The sequence below is a fragment of the Talpa occidentalis genome, unplaced genomic scaffold (assembly GCF_014898055.3).
Source record: "Talpa occidentalis isolate TD23 unplaced genomic scaffold, MPIMG_talOcc4v2.1 talOcc4.64, whole genome shotgun sequence".
Classification (NCBI taxonomy): domain Eukaryota; kingdom Metazoa; phylum Chordata; class Mammalia; order Eulipotyphla; family Talpidae; genus Talpa; species Talpa occidentalis.
Genome location: NW_023605017.1, coordinates 23,119 through 34,210, shown reverse-complemented (window position 1 = coordinate 34,210; position 11,092 = coordinate 23,119).

Sequence of the window (11,092 nt, the reverse complement as noted above, 5' to 3'; positions counted from 1 at the left end):
CAGTCCAGGGATTGACCTGTGCTACAGTGGGTGGTGATACCTTTGTAGTGCTATCTATAACACCTGTACCAACAGGGAGACCCCTTGAGGCAGATTTTTATCTCATCTAAGGAGAATAGTATATAAAAACCATTTATCTAGGGAGTGAGCCGGTCCACCACCAAGGAGCCATATCCAAAGTTTTTTTTCCTCAATCTCTCTTCATCTTGGCATATACACTAATTGTCCCAAAGTATTTATTCTGTTCAAAAATGGCTAAGATGCACACCTATTAGAATAGCTAAAATCCAGAACACTGTAAAAGACCAAATGCTGGCAAAGGGTGTAGAGCAACAGAAACTCTCATTCATTGCTGGTGGGCACACAAAACATCAGTCACTCTGAAAGACAGTCTGGCAGTTTCTTATTAAACTAAACATACTCTCACTACACGATTGGGTAATTACACTCCTTACCCAAAGGACCTTTGCATATTTATCCAAAGGAGTTGAAAACATATGTCCACACAAAAACCTGAACACAGATGTTTATAGCAGATTTGTTTATAATTGATAAAACTTGGAAGCAACCAAGATGTCAACGGATAAACAAACTGTGGTTCATTCAGACAATGGAATATTTTTAGCAATAAAAAGAAATGAGCTATCAAGACATGAAAAGGAATAAAGGAAATTTAAAAATATATTGCTAAGTGAAAGAAATCTGTCTGAAAAAGCTACATACTGTCTAAATCCACCTATGTGACACTAGAAAAGGCAAAAATATGGATTTTGCTGGGACTTTCAGGAAGATAGGAAATGATGAACAGGTGGAGCACAGAGTATTTTTAAAGCAGAGAAACTCGTGTGTTTGATTCTATATACAGTATTGGTGGATACGTGTTATTAGGCTTTGTCAAAACTTATAGACTGGCTTTTACGTAGTGTAGTGCATGGACTTTAGTTAATAATTTGTAATAAATTTACTACACTAATGCAATATGTGGAAAAATAGGGGGAATTATGTGTGGAAAGGGAATACGTAAGAACACTCAGTACTTTCTTCTCAATATTTCTGCAACCTAAACCTGTTGCTTAAAAAAACAAAACTTCATTTTTTAAATGACTTAGAAAAGAAAATCACTCTCTAATTTTTGAAGTGATGAAAAGAGAGGAATCTAGTCACAGTATGGTTATTGGACATAAAATGGAATGACTAATTTAAGTGTAATAGGTTTTTCTTTTTTTTTTCAGTTTTGACAGTATTTCTCAAAACTTTAATAATAAGCAAACCTATTTCAACAGAAAAATACTATTGCAGGTCCTCAGGATTTGATTACTATTTTTAACACTTTTTTAACTAAAATTTGTGCAAACATTAAACTAAACATAATTCCTTATGTTGATAAAACTAGGAAACAAAGATCTGCAAACCAAAGATAAAATCAATATATTTATGAGCATTCAGTAATGTGACAGATGATACATTGCTGCTTAAGGTGACATGGTGCAGGAAAGCTATGGGGAATACATCTGAGGGAGAGACCAGTTACTACACAAAATGAACAATGATGTAAGAAAAAATAATAAAAAATTTAAAAATAAATGAAAAAGAGTAACCTTTACCAGAGATCTGAGAAATTTCAAAATAGATATATATGAGCATGGTTTTATAGCAAACTCTATGGGAAACTGAATTATCTTTGCAAAGTTTAGTTGGTGAGCCTGGAGTTGGAGGGATATGTTTGAATCCATTGTCACAGAGCTCAAGTGGCCTGATAGTGCTTATCTTCACCACATCTTGGGGTGTCTGTGAAATGTGGGCCTTTCAGCATGGGGCCCCTCCTACTTTATTTCAGACTGTGCTGGAAGGGATGAGGAGAACCAAAAGGTACCTTGCTACCTTCTTTTTCTGCATCAAATTCTGAACAATACATTTGTGACTTAATTAGGACAGTCTGTCCATAACTTGCATTCTTTTCTGGCCTGAAAACAGTGCTAGCTCACTAAGGTAACTTTGAAAAATGTAACATCCAGAAATGGTGTAATGTTCAGAAAGAAATCTTATGTCCCTTATTTTGAGTTCTGGAGTCTTCCCCAGGGTTCCCTCAACCCCTTAAGCAGATCACCACTCCTCACTCTCCCACTAGCTGTCCGAAGGAGATTGTCATGAGCTTCAGAATTTCAAACCCACTATAAAAAGTCCAATTAAAATGTTGACTAAATAGAGTTGAAGCAGAAGCACGTGTCCTGTCCATGAGATGCAGTGTCTCTGACATTCAATATGGAATGTGAGCTAAATGCCTGAAGCAAATATGAATCCTCTCATTTCAATGCTGGATGGAACACTTTCCTAGGAAGAGGTTTTCACATTTCTTTAGGAAGAGCTGGCAGATGTTTCTATTTTGAGCTGGCAGAATTCCCCAGCTCCCATTCTATTATCTCCTCTCCTTCATGAAAGAACTTTTTTGAAAGAGATTTATATACTTCCATTCACACCACTTCATGGAAACAATATCCCTCTCATCCTAGCAGTGACACTGAACCCAAATGACATATTCCAGCAACATTTGGAAACAACAGTTTTCTCTTAGAGTTGACATATTAACTCCCTTTGGGCTTTCATGGTGTCATTCTCACCTGGACGTCCTGTTATTCTTCATTCTTGGGTGTTTTGTACATTTTTTCCTTTTTTAAATTGTTGCGTTCTTCAGTTATCCATCTACCCCAGATCCCTTCCTGGATCCCCTGCTCTCCTGCTGAAAGATCATTTACTCCCAAAGTTTCAAGTGCCAACAAAATGAGTTAATAACTCCTAAATGTTTCTCTCCAGTCCAAACTTCTTCAAGCTTCAGATTCAATTTACTCTATACCTCCTGCTGCATTTCCACTAGCACCTCAGTTTTGCCTATATCCAAAGTTATCTTTACCCAGGCTTGCTTCTTTCCTTAATGCAATAAACAGCATTATTACAACCTACTTGATTAAGCCAGAAATTTTGGAATCATCTTTATATCCAGTTCCCTCACTCCAAGTTCTTCAGTTCCTAACAATTCATAATCATCTCTCAATGGTGCCCTCTTCTTTCATCTTTATAGAAACCACCATGCTCTAGTCTGGTGTGACAGTCTCCATGCCTGGTCCTCTTGTCCCTTAAATAGGGTCATTCTTCCGCTTTTCTTAGAAAAAGGCCAGGAAGTATTACCACAGAACTGAATAGCAACAAAACAAAACTCAGACAAAATCCAGTTCTACTGACTTTGAGTCACAAACATCCCAGCTATATCAGGTCTCTGGTTGGAGTTTTCCCTACTTTAGCCTGGAAAAGAAGGATCCCTTCCCTACTCCACCTCTTCTTTTCCTTCTCTTCCAGCAGTACTTCAGACTTCAGCAGTAGCAACATGCTCTCAGATACAACTTCCTGAGTAAAGAACTCAGCTCACAAGTGAAGGGGCTTTTAAAGGCATGCACTGTTTTCTGAGAGGGCACTGGGGACAATGAGAAGATAGTTCACATCTTCAAACCAAAATCCTGCTGAAGTTATGATGAATTAATAATATATATAATTCCATTTGTAAGGTTATAATTTCTGAACTTGAATTTTCTATCTTTTACTAATACATTCAAGGAATTTTCCTAAGGAATAAGAAATCTCCTACACATTCATTTCTTTATGCTTAGCTTTCCCCTCCCATTTGACATTGCCACGCATCTTGTAGAAAATGCAGACAACATAGGTAGGCAACAAACAAGAATATCAAATTAACCCACAATCTAACTCCCAGAAGCAAATATTATTAGCATTTTAGTATTTTTATCTGTATCCCCACACATATATGCGTACATACACATGTGCACATGTATAGACATAACTATGAACACATGTAACATCAATGCCTTCTAGCTAAAGACCCACGAGCATGGGCATAGTTAACATGTTTGGCTTACTGCTTTTGCACAAAGGAGACCACATGCCGTAAGAACCACAGGCACCTCTGTAACGGGGAGTTAGAGGTGACATGGTAGTTTTGGAGTTTGTGTTAGGAGACTGGGAGAACACGGCGTTGTTGTGGATTGGAGGCAGAGGTAATTGTGTTTGGGTATCTTAATAAATTTTGCCTACAGGAGCTGTAAACTGGTAAAGAAGCAGCAGTCAGAGAAGAGGAGAGAGAGACAGAGAGAGTGTAGAGATAATTGACTGATAAATTTAAAACTACAGGGGAAATGTGAATATATTTACTGCACTGCGCAATATTCAGAAATTCAAAAACTGTGCAGGATTCAAATCAAATGTAAATGGTGTTATAGGAAAAAAAGGTTCTGCAGAAAATCAATTGTGAGGCAGCATAGTCCAGGTTTTTAAACTCTGGAGATAAAGTCAAATCCTGACACTGCTCCTTGCCAGCTCTGTGCCCCCAGGCATGTTATTTAACCTCTCTGAGCCTCCGCTTCCTCACTTACAAGTTGGGCAGCTCAGTGAAGCTTCACTGAGCCAGTGCCCACATCAGATGTGAGAAATCAAAAAAAACAAAAACAAAAACAAAAACAAAACAAAACGCCACAGTCACTCATATTAGCCAGGGTAGAGGAGTCATTTTTCAGGCTTGGACAAAGGTCATGTTCTCTGTTCAGACAAGATGAGCAGTGGTTTGTTTTTGACTTAGTCCACGTGGTCTGGAATCACCTTGTTTATCTTGATGATTTGTGAAACTGTATTTAACAGAAAAACACAAGCCCTAGCTGTGAGTGCAGGCCAACTTCTGGACTTCAGGCCCTTCCTTTCCCTTGTCCAAGCTTAGAGAGGCTTAATGCTATGTAGGATCTGAAATTTGTGATTCTATTAACCCTAATGCATGGAGTCACTGTGGGGTTAATAATGCTGTTTTCCTCCTCTGACCCACATCAAAGTCTATCAGCAGAGATAAAAGCATTACAGGGCAGAGAGAGGGGCATCCCAGATCCCGCGAATTTGCCTACTCTAAACAGGTTCTGCCATCCGCTGCATCAACACAAAACATATGAGACTTTAATGAAAAGAAATTTTAATACAATTAGTAAACAATACAGGAAAGGCAAAGAATATAGTTTCTAAATCAAGCACCCAAAGTTACCCATCCCCTTGTGGGTAAAAGTCCACCCAAGCAGGATTGGTCCAGAGCAAGGCCCCAAAGGCTGCCACAAGTCTAAAGCATCTTCCAGTGGGGACCCACAGAAAAGGATCAGAAACAACCAGACAAGTCTGGAAGGAAAAGAGTAAAATCAAAATCAAGATAAAAGTTTTCATTGTTAGCTAAGCTATGGAAACAACCAAAATGCCCCAAAATAGATGACTGGATCAAGAAGATGTGGTACATATACATGGTGGAATATTACTCAGCAATCAAAAAAGATAAACTCATGCAATTTGCAGCAACATGGATGGAGCTGGATGGGATCATGCTCGGTGAAATAAGCCAGAAAGAAAAAGAAAAATACCGGATGGTCTTACTCATAGCAGGAATCTAGAAAACCTAAATAAGGGACCAGGGAAAAGACTAATTATAATAAAGTAAAAATCAAAATCAACAAGCAACAATAAACTAGAGACACAGTGGGGGGGGAGTGGTGAAGTGGGAGGGATTAGGGTCAAAATAAGGGGGGGTGGGAATTATATGGGGAATACAACCAACATGAAAATGCATACATTGTGCAAAAATGAAAAATGATGTAAAAAATAAATAAAATTTAAAAAGGGGAAAAAAAAAAAGTTGCCATTGTTGTCCTCCCCACGAGTCTAACCCACATTGTGTCACCTAGTCTACAACCAAAAGGCAAGCGCAGTTTCTTCATATGTCTCTCTGCTCCATGTGCCTCCTCCAGGTCTCCTTCTGGCTCCATCCTGCTTCCTTCCTTCCTCAGTCTCCTCTGCAGCTTCTCCCTACTCAGCGCCACCCTCCCTTGGGCGGGGCAGGAAACCTGGAAACTCCCCCTTTCCTAGGGACCACCCTGTTACAAAAAGAGATGAAAGTTAACATACAGGTGATATGTTTTTTGGGTTTTTTTTTTTAAAAAAGATTTATTTATTTATACAAGAACTGGGTTACAGGCCAGAGGTGAGGGAGTGTGAGAGGATTCACCAGAGACAGATTGGGGAGCAGAACAGGCAGACAACAGAAATACACTGCTGAGGGGAGCAGCGGGCAAGACAGGAGAGGTCTGCTGTGCCATGTGGGATTCTTGCTGGTTGGCCTGGATCAAACCCACGCTGCAGAAGCTGTGGACAGCTTCACAGCGCCACTCTCAACCCACTGCGCCACCAGGGAGGCCCTACAGGTGATATATTTTATCATTCCCGCTAAGATGGAGAGAAACTACTAAAGATGGGATTTTACTACTAAAAGTTTGAGATGGGTAAGTAAACATTTCAAAATTAGATGCAAAGTAAAAGGTACAAAATAAGTAATTTCTTACTACTGAGATAATAATTAATATTAATAGAAAGACATATCCCCTCCAACTTTCTCTACTCTCATTTCCTTAGAGTAAGCTTCAGGGCTTCAGAGAAAGTCAGTGTAAGGGCAGGAAGGGGCACAGTGCAGGTTTTCTGATCCAGCAGACGGGGTAAAGGAAGAGTCCTGGAGCCCTCAGTGGCTTTTGCAGGCTTTTATTGGAATTTACCAGGTACATGGCTGGGAAGGGGTACTGGGGGGCCGGGAGGCTGGCAGACCTCCCAGGCCCCAGCAAGTCTTCACTCTGTCTGGGCTCTCTGGCATTCTCTGGTGGCCTCTGCTCTCTCATGCTTCTGCTTCTCTCTGCTTCTAGTGGCATCTCCATGATGCCGCCCTTATAGGCCCAATCTTAGCCCAGGTGAATCCCATCTATGCAGGCCCACACCCCACTCCAGGTGCCCGCCATCAGGCATGCATTCAGGACCGCAGATCCATCACCAATCCTAATGGCGGGAGGGCAGAAAAACCTGAATCTTTTTACCTTACCCTACAGTCAGTTACTAATAGTTCTAACTTGTGTCTATTTCACTGATAAAGTTGTTCTTTTCTCAAGAAATATTTTATGGAGCATTCTATTAGTTTGCAAGGGCTGCTATATCAAATTTACAGACTGGGTGACTGTAGGGTAAGGTAAAAAGTATCAGGATTTTCTGCCCTCCCGTCATTAAGATTGATGATGGATCTGCGGTCCTGAATGCATGCCTGATGGCGGGCACCTGGAGTAGGGTGTGGGCATAAGTAGATGGGATTCACCTGGGCTGAGACTGGGTTTTTAGGGGCAGCGGCGCAGGGACACCAGTAGAGGCAGAGAAGAGAAGCAGAGAGAAGGCCGGAGAGCCCAAATAGAGTGAGGATTTGCTGGGGCTGGGAGGACTGCCAGCCTCCTGGCCCCCAGAACCCCTGCCTGCCATGTGCCTGGTAAATCTAAATAAAAAGCCTGCAAAAGCCACTGAGGGCTCCAGGACTCTCTCCTCCTTTACCTAGTCTGCTGGATTAGCAATCCTGCCCTGTGTCCTTCCTGCCCCTACAGTGACTTAAACAACAGATATTTATGTTCTCATGGTCCTGAATATTGTACATCAAAGATCAATTTGTCATCAGGTCTGGCTTATTACTGAGGCGTCTCTCCTTGGCTTGTAGATCACCGCCTCCTTCCATGTCTTGACATGTTCTTCCTCTTTGTAAATCTGTATCCTAATCTCTTCTTTTAAAGACACCAGTTATCTTGGATTATAGTCCACCCTAAATACCTCATTTTAACTTAATATCCTATTTAAAGACTCAACTCTATCTCATTATAGCAATGTTCATATGTACTAGGGATTAGGGTTTTGACTTAGGGGGGACACAATTGAATGCATAACTAGCACCTACTGTGTGTCATTGTTCTAGGCAGCGTTGCACCTGACAATGATTTGGGTAAGGGGAGCCAGAACATTAGGAATGGAAGATTATGGATTCCATTAGTGTCTTGTATGATGGAGGGTTCTTGAAGTTGCTGAAGATTTAAATCAAGGAAGTGATGTGGTTGTGGAGTGCTTGTTTGGATTTTGGTGTAGAATTTAGTTTGTAGGTAGACAAAAAACAGTTAAGAGGTTAAATCCAATAACACAGTGAGAAATTAGGATGGCAGTGGCAATAGACAGGACCGCGAAGACTCAGGAAATGTTTAAGTGGTTGAATTAAAAGAGTGAAATGACATCTCAGAAGGAGACAATGAGGGAGAGGGAAGAATTACGAACAACTCCCAGAGCTTTTAACTTAGGTGCTTGTGACATTATTAACTTAGGTGGAAAAATCAAGAGGAGGAATGGATTTATAAGGATTCAAACCTGGCTCTTTTGAATTTAAGATTCTTTTAAAGCTAACCAGTATACAGTGAAATGTGAATTCGGAGCTTCAATAGGTGAGAAAGCCAAAGATAATCACTTTGATGTCATCCAGATGTAGTTAAAGCATTGAATGTAGATGAGTTAAGGCAAGGAAAACACAAAATGTAGGAAGAGGCAGCATCTGAGAAAAAAATAACACACTTAAAAAGAAGCAGGGAGGAAATTGCTCATGAGTGAGTCAGGAATGTGTCTCCAGAGAGACAGGTTCCACAGAGTTCAAGTTTGAGAGAGCTCATAGAAGAAAAAATATAAAAGTTAGAAAGCGAAGTGGTGAATGTAATGATATGCACAAAAATCTTAGCACTGTCCATGGGTATAATGTTTTATTAAAGAATCTGAGGCCAAAGGAAGACGTAGTTCAAGTTCAGTGTTGTGAACTCACTCAACAGTTTTCCTTTCAGTGACGGATGAGGAAGAAAAGAATTTATTTGAAAGCCCTAACACATCATATATTATTATGCATGATAAAAGTATACTTTTTAGAGTGAATGAGTAGATTTTCATTTTTTCTTAATTTGAGGTAACATTGGTTTACAGCACTGTATATGATATACAGCAGAGGTATAGGATCGCATCACTTCAGATGCATAGGTGTATGTTACTTACCATACATGCCACCAAGACTCCCATAATCCTCTACCATAGCTCCAAATACGTTATTTTTACAGTATCCATTGCAAACTGCCAGGAATGCATCAGGAATTAATATCACATGACTTATTATAATGTCACATAAAAGTTTAAAATGCCTTTTGGATTTGGAAATAAGAAAGGCATTCAAAATGTTGATTTAATTGGGATGAGAAGAACAATGAGAGAAGACACTAAACAAGGGTTCAGAAAGTAATAAAGAACAGTAGAAAAAATAATAGGGAATAAAGAAATGAACATGGCAGCAAGCTCAGTTATAATTATGAGAAAATATATGTGTCAACAATAAGAGTTGATATATAATAGGGGCAGGTAGTAAGTGCACAGTGTTATGATAGTTGGCATGGTTATTGGCAGAAAAGAGATGGAGTGGTGTCTGAAAGGTACTGCACAGTAAGGAAGAACCAGGTCAAGCTTTCTCAAAGGAAGGGAAAATTTATTGCTCCCGGGCAGATTTCACCAACCGAAAAAAGGTGGGTGTCGGTGAAGTCGTGCAGGTTGTCAGGGGGAGACAGGTTTTTATGGAGTGAGGAGAGGTCAGGTGGTAAACTGGGTTGTGTGGTGGGAAAAAGTTTGGTGGGGGAGGTTCATTGTCTGAATCCTCTAGGCAGGCTTCTGCATTCCTGCCCCCAGGTGGGCTTCCTGGTGGGCTTTTGCATTCTGCCTTCCTGCATCAACCTTTCAGTGTCCAGAGAGCAATGCAGAGTCTTGAGAAGTTTTGTGTCTTTTATTATTTGTTGGGTTTTTTTTTTTAAAGATTTATTTATTTATGCATACAAGAACTGAGTTACAGGCCAGAGGTGTGGGGGATGAGAGGATTCTCCAGAGACAGAGTGGGGAACAGAACAGGCAGACTGACTGAAATACACTGCTGAAGAGAGCAGCAGGCAAGTCAGGAGAGGTCTGCTGTGGCATGTGGGCAGCTCCCCAGCCAGGGATCAAACTTGTGCTGCAGCAGCCGTGAACAGCTTCATCGGTTGCATCTTAACCCCTTGCGCCAGCAGGGAGGCCCTATTTTTTTAAAATTTATTTATTTATGCATACAAGAACTGGGGTATAGGCCAGAGGTTTGGGGGGAGTAATGAGAGGATTCACCAGAGAGTTGGGAGCAGAACAGGCAGATCTACTGAAATACGCGCGGAGGGGAGCAGCGGGCGAGACAGGAGAGGTCTGCTGCGCCATATGGGGTGCTCCCTAGCCGGCTGGGGATCAAATTCATGCTGCAGTGACTGAAGATAGCTTCATAGCTCTGTCTTTAACTCCTGTGCACCAGGGAGGCCCCTATTTGTTGGTTAAGATAACTAAGACCATGGTATATTTAACAGATAAGAGCAAAAGCATGTAGAAAGGGGAAGTTAAACATATAAATATGGGATAGTAAAAGTCCAGGCAAACACAGAGGAGAAGGATCCAGAATAGTGTTCTAATGTTGAAGAGCACTAGACCCATTTTCTCTTAAGACTGGACAGAAACAGATAAGCATGTGTGTGGTTATAGAATAAATGGTTAGGCTTTGCCCTTGATAATGATGATGATAGGAGATATTGCTTCATACTCTCTGTTGATGTTAGAAGAAAATCAACTCCATAGAGAAGAGACCTGGAAAGGCTAAGATCCAAAAGTAGCTTATAGGGATACAGCACTGGAGTGGGAAGGAAGAAATGAAAGTCAAACAAGATCTGAGGGTGGGAACCCTGTGGCTAATGCTTAGAAAAGGCCACTCAAATAACCACACTTAGAAGCATTGTGCTGAGCACTGACCACACACTGCTCTGAATACAAAGACTAGTTGTTATGGTAATGTACTGAAACCCATTTTTAATTAAATCTCACAAAATCTAGTTAATTAAAAAGCAAAACAAGGAAAGGGAGAATACACTATGAAGAAGAGTATTCCTATTTTACAAAGACAAAATCAACCTTCAATGATCTGTCCAAATTGTTCTGCTAATAATCAGCACATCTTGAATTTGATCTGAAGTCTGTCCGGTGCAGAAGCTGTGCTGTTTATTCATCTATTATGGTTACACACGGCGGTTGGAGTCTCTCAGGATGCCAGCGGAGCTTACGGAAGTGGTGCTGA